Here is a 17,450-nt window from a genome sequence, read left to right on the forward strand (position 1 = left end):
CTGGTCCAACTGAATTTGTGGAGACAAATCTGCATAATCCCCATTCCACTGTTTGAGCATGCATAGTTGCAGTGGTCTGAGGTGTATCCGAGCAAAAGGGACTATGTCCATTGCCGCTACCATTAATCCGATTGTCTCCATGCACTGAGCCACAGATGGCCGGGGAATGGAATGAAGAACTCGACAAGTAGTTAAGAGTTTTAATTTTCTGACCTCCGTCAGAAATATTTTCATTTCTACCGAGTCTATGAGGGTCCCTAGGAAGGGAACCCTTGTGAGAGGAGGAAGGGAACTATTTTTGATGTTCACCTTCCATCCGTGAGACCTCAGAAAGCCCAACACAATCTCCGTGTGAGACTTGGCTCTTTGGAAGGACGGCGCCTGAATTAAGATGTCATCTAGGTAAGGCGCCACTGCTATGCCCCGCGGTCTTAGAACCGCCAGGAGGGACCCTAGCACCTTTGTGAAAATTCTGGGAGCAGTGGCTAAGCCCGAAAGGAAGAGCCACAAACTGGTAATGCTTGTTCAGAAAGGCTAACCTGAGAAACTGGTGATGATCTATGTGGATAGGAAAGTGTAGGTATGCATCCTTTAAATCCACGGTAGTCATATATTGACCTTCCTGGATCATTGTTAAGATTGTCCGAATGGTCTCCATTTTGAATGAAGGGACTCTTAGGAATCTGTTTAGAATTTTTAGATCCAGGATGGGTCTGAAAGTTCCCTCTTTTTTGGGAACCACAAACAGGTTTGAGTAAAAACCCAGCCCTTGTTCCATGATTGGAACTGGGTGGATCACTCCCATTGTATGTAGATCTTCTACACAGCGTAAAAATGCTTCTTTCTTTGTCTGATCTGTAGACAGACGAGAAATGTGTAACCTCCCCTTTGGAGGAGAACCCTTGAATTCTAGAAGATATCACTGGGATACAATATCTAACGCCCAAGGATCGTGTACATCTCTTGCCCAGGCCTGAGCGAAGAGAGAGAGTCTGCCCCTCCCGGATCGGGGGCTACCCCTTCATGCTGTCTTGTTGGCAGCTGCAGGCTTTTTGGCCTGTTTACCCTTATTCCAGCCCTGGTAAGGTTTCCATGTTGCCTTGGGCTGTGAGGCGTTACCCTCTTGTTTTGCAGCCGGAGAGAGGATGCAGTGGGGCTGTTCCTGAAATTACGAAAGGAACGAAAATTAGCTTTGTTCTTTGTCTTAAAGGACTTGTCCTGAGGGAGAGCATGGCCTTTTCCCCCGGTGATTTCTGAAATAATCTCAATCAATTCAGGCCCAAAAAGGGTCTTTTCTTTGAAAGGGATGTTCAAAAGCTTGGATTTAGACGACACATCGGCCGACTAGGACTTTAGCCATAGCGCCCTGCGCGCCAAAATGGCGAAACCTGAATTTTTCGCCGCTAACTTAGCTATTTGGAATGCGGCGTCAGTGATAAAAGAATTAGCTAGCTTTAGAGCCTTAATTCTATCCATAATTTCCTCATATGAGGTCTCTGTCTGGAGCGAATCTTCCAGCGCCTCAAACCAGAAAGCAGCTGCAGTAGTTACAGGAATAATGCAGGCAATAGGCTGGAGAAGAAAACCTTGTTGAACAAAAATTTTCTTAAGCAAACCCTCTAACTTCTTATCCATAGGGTCTTTAAAAACACAACTGTCTTCAATTGGTATGGTTGTGCATTTAGCAAGTGAAGAAACAGCCCCCTCCACCTTAGGGACCGTCTGCCACGAGTCCCGCACAGGGTCAGGTATGGGGAACATTTTCTTAAAAACAGGAGGGGGAGCAAAGGGAACACCTGGTCTATCCCACTCCCTAGTAACAATATCCGCAATCCTCTTAGGGACTGGAAACGTATCCGTGTAAACAGGGACCTCTAGGTACTTGTCCATTTTACACAATTTCTCTGGGATCACCAAAGGGTCGCAGTCATCCAGAGTAGCTAATACCTCCCTAAGCAAAACGCGGAGGTGTTCTAGTTTAAATTTAAAAGCCAATGTATCTGAATCTGTCTGAGGAGGAACCCTTCCTGAATCAGAGACTTCTCCCTCAGACATCAAATCCCTCGCTCCCACTTCAGAGCGTTGTGAGGGTATATCTGATACGGCTACCAAAGCGTCAGAATGCTCATAATCTGTTCTTAAAACGGAGCTATCACGCTTTGCAGGTAACACGGGCAGTTTAGATAAGAAAGCTGTAAGAGAATTATCCATGACTGCCGCCAATTCTTGTAATGTAAAGGAGTTAGACGCACTAGAGGTACTAGGCGTCGCTTGCGCGGGCGTAACTGGTTGCAACACTTGGCGAGAGGCAGACGGGCTACCCTCGTTACCTTCAGTCTGAGAATCATCTTGGGCCACATTCTTAAGTGCAACAATATGATCTTTAAAGTGTATAGACATCTCAGTACAAGTGGGACACGTTCTGAGAGGGGGTTCCACCATGGCTTCTAAACACATTGAACAAGGATTTTCCTTAGTGTCAGACATGTTTAACAGACTAGTAGTATACACAAACAGGCTTGGAAAACACTTTAATCAAATAAAAAACACAATTTGAAAAAAACGTTACTGTGCCTTTAAGAAATAAAAAGAGCACACAATTTTACAAAACAGTGAAAAATGCAGCAATTCTCTTGAAATTTTCACAGTATGTACCTAAAGCTTCAATAAGGTTGCACCACAAGTTGCAAAACGATTAACCCCTTAATGCCCAAACCGGAGCAGCCTAAAGCCAACACCCGGTTAAAATTAGTACAGCACCTTGCCACAGTCTTGCTGTGGCCCTACCTGCCCTTAGGGATCAGATTTGGGGGAATATAGCTTCTATACGGCCCTCAAACAGCAGCAGGACCCTCCATGTGAAGCAGCATGAACTTCTCTGCAATTCTAACTGCGCATCTGAGGCGCGAAATTAGGCTCCTCCCACTCCACTCCGGAGCTGTGAGGCCTAGTAAATCACTCTTAAGTGAATAAAAAACAGCCATGTGGGTAATAACCCCAGAAAGAACCCCAAAAGGACTTTCAAAGTGTCCACAAACTATATATTTCTTAAATAAACAATCGATTGCCCCATCAGTGTCAACCAGCATAATTAGCCCTGTTATGTAAGCATTCAATTCCTTACTAAGTCTGTGAACTAGCTTACCCTCCCCTCATGGGGACATTGTCAGTCTCTTCTAGCATTATCTCGGTCTTGTCTAGAAATAAATGAATGAACATACCTCATTGCAGATTATCCTGCAAACCGTTCCCCCCAACTGAAGTTTTCTGGTACTCCTCAGTCCTGTGTGGGAACAGCAGTGGATTTTAGTTACAACATGCTAAAATAATTTTCCTCTCAGCAGAAATCTTCATCACCTTTCTGCTAGAGAGAAAATAGTACAAACCAGTACCATTTAAAATAACAAACTTTTGATTGAAGATAATAAAAACTACAATTCTAACACCACATTCACTTTACCCTCCCGTAGAGAGACCCTAGTGCTTAGAGCCGGCAAAGAGAATGACTGGGGGGTGGAGCTAGAGGGGGAGCTATATGGACAGCTCTGCTGTGTGCTCTCTTTGCCACTTCCTGTAGGGAATGAGAATATCCCACAAGTAAAGGATGAATCCGTGGACTGGATACACCTTGCAAGAGAAATGAAAATATTACAATTCATCTATAAGTTCTCGTAGTGACATTTGATGGCTCAAGCAAAAGAGTCAGATAAACACATATACATACAGTACATATACATACAGTACATATATATATATATATATATATATATATATATATATATATATATACGCACATATACATACAGTACATATACATACAGTACATATACATACAGTACATATACATACAGTACATATATATACAGTACATATACATACAGTACATATATATATACAGTACATATACATACAGTATATATATATATATATATATATATATACACATATACATACAGTACATATACATACAGTACATATACATACAGTACATATATATATATACAATACATATACATACAGTACATATACATACAGTACATATATATATATAAACACACATATACATACAGTACATATACATACAGTATATATATATATATATATATATATATAAACACACATATACATACAGTACATATACATACAGTATATATATATATATATATATATATATATATACACACATATACATACAGTACATATACATACAGTACATATACATACAGTGCATATACATACAGTACATATATATACACACATATACATAGAGTACATATAAATACAGTACATATACATACAGTACATATATATACACACATATACATACAGTACATATACATACAGTACATATATATACAGTACATATACATACAGTACATATACATACAGTGCATATACAGACAGTGCATATACATACAGTACATATATATACACACATATACATAGATTACATATACATACAGTACATATATATATATACACACATATGCATACAGTACATATACATACAGTACATATATATACACACATATACATACAGTACATATATATACAGTACATATATACATACAGTACATATATACATACACACATATACATACAGTACATATACATGCAGGAGTCGATCCGATATAAATCGTCGCCCGCAAAAGCCGGCGACGCCAATATTTGCGCGGGTTTGGTATCACATATACGGCGTAACCTAGAAGTTACGCCCGTATATTTCTGCCGTCGCCCGCAGTTTTTTGGGCCATAGGCAGGTATACCAAACCCGCGCAGTTTGGTATCCAATATGCAGCGTAAGGACTTACGTGGCGAAAATGGAGAAAACTTACTCCATTTTCACCTCACCACAAAAAGCAGCCGTAAGAAGCCTTACGCTGACTATTGGAGCCCCGTAACTCCCTAAACTAACTAGAAAATAAACCTAACACTTAACTCATGCGCAATGTCTATCTCCCTGTCAACCGCGATCTGCTAAAATAAACCTAACACCTAACGCATGCGCAATGTCTATCTCCCTGTCAACCGCGATCCCCCCCCCCCCCCGAAAACCCTAATAAAGTTATTACCCCCTAAACCGCCGCTCCCGGACACCGCCGCCATCTACATAAACTAACCCCCTACTGTGAGCCTCTAAAACCGCCGCCATCTACCTTATCTATCCCCTAATCTGACCCCTTACACCGCCGCCACCTATATAAAAATTATTAACCCCTAATGTAAGCCCCTTACACCGCCGCCATCTCTATTAAAATGATTAACCCCTAATTTAATCTACCAACCCCGCCGCCAGCTATATTATCTATATTAACCCTAAGTATATTATAGTTAATATAGGTATTACATTATATATATTAACTATATTAACCCTAATTATATTAGGGTTAATATAGTTAATATAGTTACTATAGTATTTATATTAACTATATTAACTCTATCTAACCCTAACTAAATTTATATTAAATTAATCTAATTCATTTATAAACTAAAATATTCCTATTTAAATCTAAATACTTACCTATAAAATAAACCCTAAGATAGCTACAATATAATTAATAATTACATTGTAGCTATGTTAGGGTTAATATTTATTTTACAGGTAAATTGTTAATTATTTTAACTAGGTATAATAGATATTAAATAGTTATTAACTATTTAATATCTACCTAGTTAAAATAATTACCCAATTACCTGTAAAATAAATCCTAACCTAAGTTACAAATACACCTACACTATCAATACATTTAATAAACTACAAACATCTATCTAAAAATACAATTAAATTAACTAAACTAAATTACAAAAAAAACAAACACTAAATTACAAAAAATAAAAAAAAGATTACAAGATATTTAAGATAATTACACCTATTCTAAGCCCCCTAATAAAATAATAAACCCCCAAAATAAAAAAAATTCCCTGCCCTATTCTAAATTCAACAAATTTCAAAGCTCTTTACCTTACCAGCCCTTAAAAGGGCCTTTTGTGGGGCATGCCCCAAAGAATTCAGCTCTTTTGCATACATCAAATACAATACCCCCCCCCCATTACAACCCACCACCCACATACCCGTATTCTAAACCCACCCAAACCCCCCTTAAAAAAGCCTAACACTACCCCCCTGAAGATCTCCCTACCTTGTCTTCACCACACCGGGCCGAACTCCTGATACGATCCGGGCGATGTCTTCCTCCAAGCGGCAAAGAAGAATTCTTCCTCCGGCGATGTCATCCTCCAAGCGGCAAAGAAGAATTCTTCCTCCGGCGACGTCTTCCTCCAAGCGGCAGCAAAGTCTTCATTCTTCCGGCGGCATCTTCAATCTTCTTTCTTCGCTCCGCCGCCGCGGAGCATCCATCCCGGCCGACTGCTGAACTTGGAATGAGGTACCTTTAAATGACGTCATCCAAGATGGCGTCCGCCGAATTCCGATTGGCTGATAGGATTCTATCAGCCAATCGGAATTAAGTTAAAAAAATCTGCTTGGCTGATTGAATCAGCCAATCAGATTCAAGTTCAATCCGATTGGCTGATCCAATCAGCCAATCAGATTGAGCTCGCATTCTATTGGCTGATCGGAACAGCCAATAGAATGCGAGCTCAATCTGATTGGCTGATTGGATCAGCCAATCGGATTGAACTTGAATCTGATTGGCTGATTCAATCAGCCAATCAGATTTTTTTAACTTAATTCCGATTGGCTGATAGAATCCTATCAGCCAATCGGAATTCGGCGGACGCCATCTTGGATGACGTCATTTAAAGGTACCTCATTCCAAGTTCAGCAGTCGGCCGGGATGGATGCTCCGCGGCGGCAGAGCGAAGAAAGAAGATTGAAGATGCCGCCGGAAGAATGAAGACTTTGCTGCCGCTTGGAGGAAGACGTCGCCGGAGGAAGAATTCTTCTTTGCCGCTTGGAGGATGACATCGCCGGAGGAAGAATTCTTCTTTGCCGCTTGGAGGAAGACATCGCCCGGATCGGATCAGGAGTTCGGCCCGGTGTGGTGAAGACAAGGTAGGGAGATCTTCAGGGGGGTAGTGTTAGGCTTTTTTAAGGGGGGTTTGGGTGGGTTTAGAATAGGGGTATGTGGGTGGTGGGTTGTAATGGGGGGGGGTATTGTATTTGTTGTATGCAAAAGAGCTGAATTCTTTGGGGCATGCCCCACAAAAGGCCCTTTTAAGGGCTGGTAAGGTAAAGAGCTTTGAAATTTGTTGAATTTAGAATAGGGCAGGGAATTTTTTTTTATTTTGGGGGTTTATTATTTTATTAGGGGGCTTAGAATAGGTGTAATTAGCTTAAATATCTTGTAATCTTTTTTTTATTTTTTGTAATTTAGTGTTTGTTTTTTTTTGTAATTTAGTTTAGTTAATTTAATTGTATTTTTAGATAGATGTTTGTAGTTTATTAAATTTATTGATAGTGTAGGTGTATTTGTAACTTAGGTTAGGATTTATTTTACAGGTAATTGGGTAATTATTTTAACTAGGTAGATATTAAATAGTTAATAACTATTTAATATCTATTATACCTAGTTAAAATAATTAACAATTTACCTGTAAAATAAATATTAACCCTAACATAGCTACAATGTAATTATTAATTATATTGTAGCTATCTTAGGGTTTATTTTATAGGTAAGTATTTAGATTTAAATAGGAATATTTTAGTTTATAAATGAATTAGATTAATTTAATATAAATTTAGTTAGGGTTAGATAGAGTTAATATAGTTAATATAAATACTATAGTAACTATATTAACTATATTAACCCTAATATAATTAGGGTTAATATAGTTAATATATATAATGTAATACCTATATTAACTATAATATACTTAGGGTTAATATAGATAATATAGCTGGCGGCGGGGTAGGTAGATTAAATAAGGGGTTAATCATTTTAATAGAGATGGCAGCGGTGTAAGGGGCTTACATTAGGGGTTAATAATTTTAATATAGATGGCGGCGGTGTTAGGGGCTCACTTTAGGGGGTTATAGATATAATATAGCTGGCGGCGGGGTACGGGAGCGGCGGTTTAGGGGTTAATAACTTTATTAGGTTGCGGCGGGGTAAAGGAGCGGCGGTTTAGGGGTTAATAGCTTTTTTATTGTTAGGATAGTGAGGGGGGATAGCGGATAGAGGGTTAGACAGTGCGGGCTATGTTAGGGAGGCGTGTTAGACAGTGCGGGCTATGTTAGGGAGACGTGTTAGACAGTGCGGGTGTTTTAAACTTTAGTCAGGTTTTATAGGCGCCGGCAGTTTCTAACGTGCCGCAAGTCACTAGCGACGCCAGAAATTTGTACTTACGCAGATTTCTGGACATCGCTGGTTTGTGAGACTTACGGCACGTTAGCATCTGACGGCGACTTATATGGGATGGCTCGAGTTGCGAGCTGAAACTGCGGGCGACGCCGGTTCCCTCGCTTGCGCCGCAAACTGCGATCGATATCGGATCGCGCCCACAGTACATATACATACAGTGCATATATATACAGTACATATACATAAAGTACATATACATACAGTACATATATATATATACACATATACATACAGTACATATACATACAGTACATATATACAGTACATATACATACAGTACATATATATATATATATATACAGTACATATATATACAGAACATATATATACACACATATACATACAGTACATATACATACAGTACATATATATATACAGTACATATACATACAGTACATATACATACAGTACATATATATATACAGTACATATACATAGAGTACATATACATACAGTACATATATACAGTACACATACATACAGTACATTTATATAAAGCACATATACATACAGTAAATATACATACAGTACATATAGTACATATACATACAGTACATATACATACAGTACATATATATACAGTACATATACATACAGTACATATACATACAGTACATATGCATACAATACATATACATACAGCACATTTACATACATACAGTACATATACATACAGTACATATATACAGTACATATACATACAGTACATATGTATATATACAGTGCATATACATACAGTACTTTTACATACAGTACATTTACATACAGTACATATACATACAGTACATATACATACAGTACATATATATACAGTACATATACATACAGTACATATAGTACATATACATACAGTACATATATATACAGTACATATACATACAGTACATATAGTACATTTACATACAGTATATATACATACAGTGCATATACATACAGTACATATACATACAGTACATTTATATACAGTACATTTACATACAGTACATATACATACAGTGCATATACATACAGTACATATATATACAGTACATATAGTACATTTACATACAGTACATATACATACAGTACATATACATACAGTACATATACATACAGTGCATATACATAAGTACATTTACATACAGTACATTTACATACAGTACATATACATACAGTGCATATACATAAGTACATTTACATACAGTACATTTACATACAGTACATATATACATACAGTACATATACATACAGTGCATATACATAAGTACATATACATACAGTACATATACATACAGTACATTTACATACAGTACATTTACATACAGTGCATATACATAAGTACATATACATACAGTACATATACATACAGTACATTTACATACAGTACATTTACATACAGTGCATATACATACAGTACATTTACATACAGTACATTTACATACAGTGCATATACATAAGTACATTTACATACAGTACATTTACATACAGTACATATACATACAGTGCATATACATAAGTACATTTGCATACAGTACATTTACATACAGTACATTTACATACAGTGCATATACATAAGTACATTTACATACAGTACATTTACATACAGTACATATATATACAGTACATTTACATACAGTACATTTACATACAGTACATTTACATACAGTGCATTTACATACAGTACATATACATACAGTACATTTACATACAGTACATTTACATACAGTGCATTTACATACAGTACATTTACATACAGTACATTTACATACAGTGCATTTACATACAGTACATATACATACAGTACATTTACATACAGTACATTTACATACAGTACATATACATACAGTACATTTACATACAGTGCATTTACATACAGTACATTTACATACAGTGCATATACATACGTACATATATACATACAGTACATATACATACAGTACATATACATACAGCACATATACATACAGTACATATATATACAGCACATATACATACAGTACATATACATACAGTACATATACATACAATAAATATATTTCCAACTAGAGAGCTTCTTAAATTGAGATATATGAGTTGTAGGATATTGGTATTACATACATGAAAGCACCATAGATTGTTAAAAGGTATAACATATACTACATATATTATACAGGTTATACTGTTAAATTAAAGGGATAGGAAAGGCAAAATTAAACTTGATTCTGATAGAGCATGTAATTGTAAGACACTTTCAAATTCACTTCTATTTTCAAATGTGCTTTGTTCTCTTTATATCCCTTGTTGAAAAATAATATGCACTTATCCTACACTAGTGGGAGCTAGCTGCTGATTGGTGCCTGCACACATTTGTCTATTGTGATTGGCTAACTAGATGTGTACAAATAGCTCCCAGTAGTGCAATGCTGCTCCTTCAGCAAAGAATAACAAGAGAATGAAGCCAATTTGATAAAATAAGTAAATTGGAAACTTGTTTAAATTGTACATTTACATACAGTACATTTACATACAGTACATATACATACAGTGCATATACATAAGTACATTTACATACAGTACATTTACATACAGTACATTTACATACAGTACATTTACATACAGTACATATACATACAGTACATTTACATACAGTGCATTTACATACAGTACATTTACATACAGTGCATTTACATACAGTGCATTTACATACAGTACATATACATACAGTGCATTTACATACAGTACATTTACATACAGTACATTTACATACAGTGCATTTACATACAGTACATTTATGTGTAGAAATAGCTCCCAGTAGTGCAATGCTGCTCCTTCAGCAAAGAATAACAAGAGAATGAAGCAAATTTGATAAAATAAGTAAATTGGAAACTTGTTTAAATTGTACATTTACATACAGTACATTTACATACAGTACATATACATACAGTGCATATACATAAGTACATTTACATACAGTACATTTACATACAGTACATTTACATACAGTGCATATACATAAGTACATTTACATACAGTACATTTACATACAGTACATATACATACAGTACATTTACATACAGTACATTTACATACAGTACATATACATACAGTACATTTACATACAGTACATTTACATACAGTACATATACATACAGTACATTTACATACGGTGCATTTACATACAGTACATTTACATACAGTACATATACATACAGTGCATATACATACAGTGCATATACATACAGTACATTTACATACAGTACATTTACATACAGTGCATATACATAAGTACATTTACATACAGTACATATACATACAGTACATTTACATACAGTACATTTACATACAGTACATATACATACAGTACATTTACATACAGTGCATTTACATACAGTACATTTACATACAGTACATTTACATACAGTGCATTTACATACAGTACATATACATACAGTACATTTACATACAGTGCATTTACATACAGTACATTTACATATAGTACATATACATACAGTGCATTTACATACAGTGCATTTACATACAGTACATTTACATACAGTACATATACATACAGTGCATTTACATACAGTACATTTACATACAGTACATTTACATACAGTGCATATACATAAGTGCATTTACATACAGTGCATTTACATACAGTACATTTACATACAGTACATATACATACAGTACATATACATACAGTACATTTACATACAGTACATTTACATACAGTGCATATACATAAGTGCATTTACATACAGTACATTTACATACAGTACATATACATACAGTACATATACATACAGTACATTTACATACAGTACATTTACATACAGTACATATACATACAGTGCATTTACATACAGTACATTTACATACAGTACATTTACATACAGTGCATTTACATACAGTACATTTACATACAGTACATATACATACAGTGCATTTACATACAGTACATTTACATACAGTGCATTTACATACAGTGCATTTACATACAGTACATTTACATACAGTACATTTACATAAGTGCATTTACATACAGTGCATTTACATACAGTGCATTTACATACAGAACATATACATACAGTACATATACATACAGTACATTTACATACAGTACATTTACATACAGTACATTTACATACAGTGCATTTACATACAGTACATTTACATACAGTACATATACATACGTACATATATACATACAGTACATATACATACAGTACATATACATACAGTGCATATACATACAGTACATATACATACAGCACATATACATACAGTACATATATATACAGCACATATACATACAGTACATATACATACAGTACATATACATACAATAAATATATTTCCAACTAGAGAGCTTCTTAAATTGAGATATATGAGTTGTAGGATATTGGTATTACATACATGAAAGACCATAGATTGTTAAAAGGTATAAAATATACTACATATATTATACAGGTTATACTGTTAAGTTAAAGGGATAGGAAAGGCAAAATTAAACTTGATTCTGATAGAGCATGTAATTGTAAGACACTTTCAAATTCACTTCTATTTTCAAATGTGCTTTGTTCTCTTTATATCCCTTGTTGAAAAATAATATGCACTTATCCTACACTAGTGGGAGCTAGCTGCTGATTGGTGCCTGCACACATTTGTCTATTGTGATTGGCTAACTAGATGTGTACAAATAGCTCCCAGTAGTGCAATGCTGCTCCTTCAGCAAAGAATAACAAGAGAATGAAGCAAATTTGATAAAATAAGTAAATTGGAAACTTGTTTAAAATTGTATGTTCTATCCATATCATGAAAGAAAATGTTGTCGTTTTCTATCCCTTTAATTTTTAGATATAGCAAGGACTGAAAGAAACAAAGTATTATTAAATGCATATGAAAGTTAAAATTAAACTTTCATGATTCAGACAGAGCGGGCAATTAGTTGGACATCCTGGTGTACAGAAAACAACTCATCTCATAACCAGATACTTTTGGTAGCCACATATAAGAGGTGATGTAAAATCTTATGTTAACTCCTGTGATTTATGTCAGTGCGCCAAATCTCCTAAACAGCTACCCGCTGGATTACTCCAACCCCTTCCTATTTCAGAAAAACCTTGGGATTCCATCAGCATGGACTTTATTGTGGACCTACCACCATCTGAGGGAAAGACCTGTATTCTTGTTATTGTTGACAGACTAACAACAATGGCTCACTTCATAAGCCATTACCTTTCATTCCACATGCCCGCACCATTCGTCAAACATTCCTAAACATTTTTTAGTTTGCATGGTTTTCCCAAAGAGATTATTTCTGATAGAGGTGTTCAGTTCACCTCCAGATTCTGAACTTCTATGCCTAAATCTCTCAAAATAGATCATCACTTTTCCACAGCATTTCAAAGTAATGGCCAAACTTAAAGAGTCCACCAAATACTTGAACAATATTTAATGATCTATTGCTCATACTTACAATCTGATTGGAATTAATTTTTATATTTAGCTGAATTTGCCTATAAGAACTTTCATTCATCCACCAAACAATACTCTCTCTTCGCTGGAATAGAAACACCTCCATCCTCCTCCACCAATTCTGATCGATGGAGATCCAGAATCCAAAAGTAGAACAATCCCTGGATTCTCGTATTAGGTACAGACATCTGGAATATTTTATGTGATGGAAGAGTTATGGTGTTGAAGAAAATTCCTGGGTAACTCATCATTCTGTTCATGCCCCAAAAATGACCGCCAGTTTTCATCAATCCAACCCTAGCAAACCCACACTTTCAACTCCCTGAGGGAGATCTTTGCCGGGGGGGGGTTTGTCACATTCTGATACTTATGATTATATGACGATACTGTCACTTTATTAAGTTTACCTTTTAGAAGTCACTCCCCTTTTTTTTCCTATGCTTCTGAAGGCATTCCCTGCCCATTAACAGGTGCTGTGTTAGTTAATTGTGTTTGCTGTCTGGTGTAAGAAATCTGTCTTTCTCTGCTGAAAGCCAACTGCATATTAAACCTGTGTCTGCTGACTGATTTTAATAACAGGACTTTTACTAATACTTGTAACCTATCTTGTATGTTGGATTACCTCCTATCTTTGGATTTATAGTCTTTTTATGCTGCTGAAAACATCAAGGCCACTGTTTGGGATATAAAGTGCTGGATCTGCTTTCTGGTTTTAAACACACTTTATATTTACTTAAAGCATCAAGTCTGCTGTTTGTGATCTGATTTTCAATCTGGGGCTACTCATTTGGATTGAAAGACACTTTATGTTTGTTTGCTGAAAGCATCAAAATTACTGATTGGGATCTGACGTATGTGCTGTTCTGTTTACTTCATGAGATACACGGCCTAATGAAAAAATAGGTAAGAACTAATTTTAAGAGGAAAAAAGACTGTTTATATTTTTGAGTTTGGATTCTGTTTGGCCTTTTTCTCAATACAAACTATAGTTGAATAATACAGTAAGAATCTTGTGTAAAGTTCTCCTTTTAAAAGGAAATATATTTAATTTGATCTAGTACAGGCATACCTCGTTTTATTGCGCTTCACTTTATTGCGCCTCACAGATATTGCTCTTTTTACAAATTGAAGGTTTGTAGCAACCCTGTGTCGAACAAGTCTATCAGCACCATTTTTCACCTTATACTCACATAAACGCACATGAATACACATATATACACACCTATATATATATATATATATATATATATATACACTCACCACCAGAATAAAGATTACGACTCGCTGAAGGCTCAGATGATGGTTAGCATTTTTTTATCACTAAAGTATTTTTTAATTAAGGTATTGCACACTTAAAGGGACACTAAACCCAAATTTGTTCTTTCATGATTCAGATAGAGCAGCAATTTTAAGCACCTTTCTAATTTACTCCTATTATCAATTTTTCTTCGTTCTCTTGCTATCTTTATTTGAAAAAAAACAGGAATTTAAGGTAAGGGTCAGGCTAATTTTTGGTTCAAATATTTCAACTCTGAGTGCTCAGCTACGCGACCTGATGTGGCTGAGCGCGCAGAGATGAAAAGGCAGGACACACTGAGCATGCACAGCTCCATCATCACGCTGTGCACCGCGCCGCTCTCAGTGTGTCACAGCCTTAACAGTTACTGCCAAGTGAACATTATTACTATCGATTTATAGCTGACAGGAGATTAAAGCCCTTATTTGAATTTTGGGACCTCCCTCTTTCAAATATGGGTCTTATAAAATATATATATATATATATATATATATATATATATATATATATATATATATATATATATATATATATATATATATATATATATATATATATATATATAGTGAGTGAGTAATAAAGATCAAATGCTTAGAGGTGAAAATCCTGTAACAGATATAAATAGTTTTGAGAAAAACCAGGGAAAAGTGTAGGCTGTAAGGCTGAGGAAAGTCCCGCTTCGGAGTTCAAGGGGTCAACTGAAAAGTTTGAATGAGTATTAAAAAAAATCTTTGTAATGCCCTGTTCAATTTACAGTCACTAGAGTCAATGTAGTTTGGATGATAACCCCAATATTTTTGCAGAGTTGTATAAATTTGAATTGAATCTGAAATTTTTGGTGACGTTTCTTAGGAACTTTGATTTGTCGGTTAAAATATTGGACAGCTGAGATGATTTCCATGAATGACTGCTATTGGAGAACTATTCTTCACAAAATATTTGCCTGCAAAATGCCCTGCTTAGAGTTCTTTGAAGTTGATATGTTCCTTATCTGCAGGATTCAACTTGCCCCTGTGATAGATAGGCCCCAACAGGCTCCTACTAATAAATTTCTTACATCTGATTCCATAACAACATCTAGAACACTGTCGAAGATAGTTCTTCTGTTCCAAATTTCCATGTGAAAAATCCACCAGGAGAGTTCTTCCATGGCCTCTGTAGAAAGAGGGATATTGTGGAAATCTCCTTTTTGGAGATTAAAATTTTTTAGTTGTTGCAAATAGGGTTGCCAGGTGTCTGGTATCTGACCAGACAGTCTGGTTTTTCAACCAGCTGTCCGGTAAAACTACCAGAAAAAAACGGACACTTAAATTTCTTGTTTTGAAGAAGACAACTGCACTTTATCCAGTGGAGAATAGGGAAGTACACATTCCCATGCTTTCTCCACTCCACAAGACTGTGCCACCTCCCCTTTTGGAGACCTGTTAAACTTCACAGGTTCCCAGTTGCTGCGGGGGTGGGGCCTCATCTTATGCTGCAGAAAAGAGAATGGACTGAAGTGTCTGCTTTTGCAAAAGACTTTCTCACGGACAGAAGAGTTGTAACTGCCCTTCTCTCTGACTGGAGGTAACCGTATGAAGAGGATGCTCCGCGCCAGATGCCTTGAAGATGGAGCCGCTCCACGTTGGAAGGATGAAGATAGAAGATGCCATCTGGATGGAGACTTCTGCCAGCATGGAAGACCACTTCTTGCCGCTTGGATGAAGACTTCTCCCAGCTTCGTTGAAGACTTCTTGCCGCTTAGATGAAGACTTCTCCCGGATGGATGTCGGGTCTTCAAAAACTGTAAGTGGATCTTCGGGGTTAGTGTTAGGTTTTATTAAGGGTTTATTGGGTGGGTTTTATATTTAGTGTAGGGTCTGGGCATGTAAAATATCTAAATGTCCTTTTCAGAGCAATGCCCATACAAATGCCCTTTTCAGGGCAATGGGGAGCTTAGGTTTTTTAGATAGGTTAAAGGCCCTTTTAAGGGCCATTGGTAGTTTATTGTAGGCTAGATTTTTTTTATTTTGGGGGGGGCTTTTTTATTTTGATAGGGCTATTAGATTAGGTGTAATTAGTTTAAATATTTCATAATTTCTTTTTTATTTTGTGTAACTTAGTCTTTTTTATTTTGTGTAACTTAGTCATTTTTAATAGAGTATTTTAATAACTTGAGTAGGGTTAGGTTTTTAAATATGTAATATAGTTAATTTAATTGTTAGGTTAATGTAATTGTAGTATAATAGTTAGGGTAGGTTAATTAGTAGTTTAATATAGTTTATTTTAATTCTAAAGGTAAGTTTAAATTTATTCTAAGATAGGGATGAGTTAATATTTATTGTAAAGTTAGTGGGTTGTTAGGTTTAGGGGTTAATAAGTTAATTTAGTTTATGGCAATGTGGGGGGCT

The sequence above is a fragment of the Bombina bombina genome, chromosome 7 (genome assembly GCF_027579735.1).
Source record: "Bombina bombina isolate aBomBom1 chromosome 7, aBomBom1.pri, whole genome shotgun sequence".
NCBI classification, from domain to species: Eukaryota; Metazoa; Chordata; class Amphibia; order Anura; family Bombinatoridae; genus Bombina; species Bombina bombina.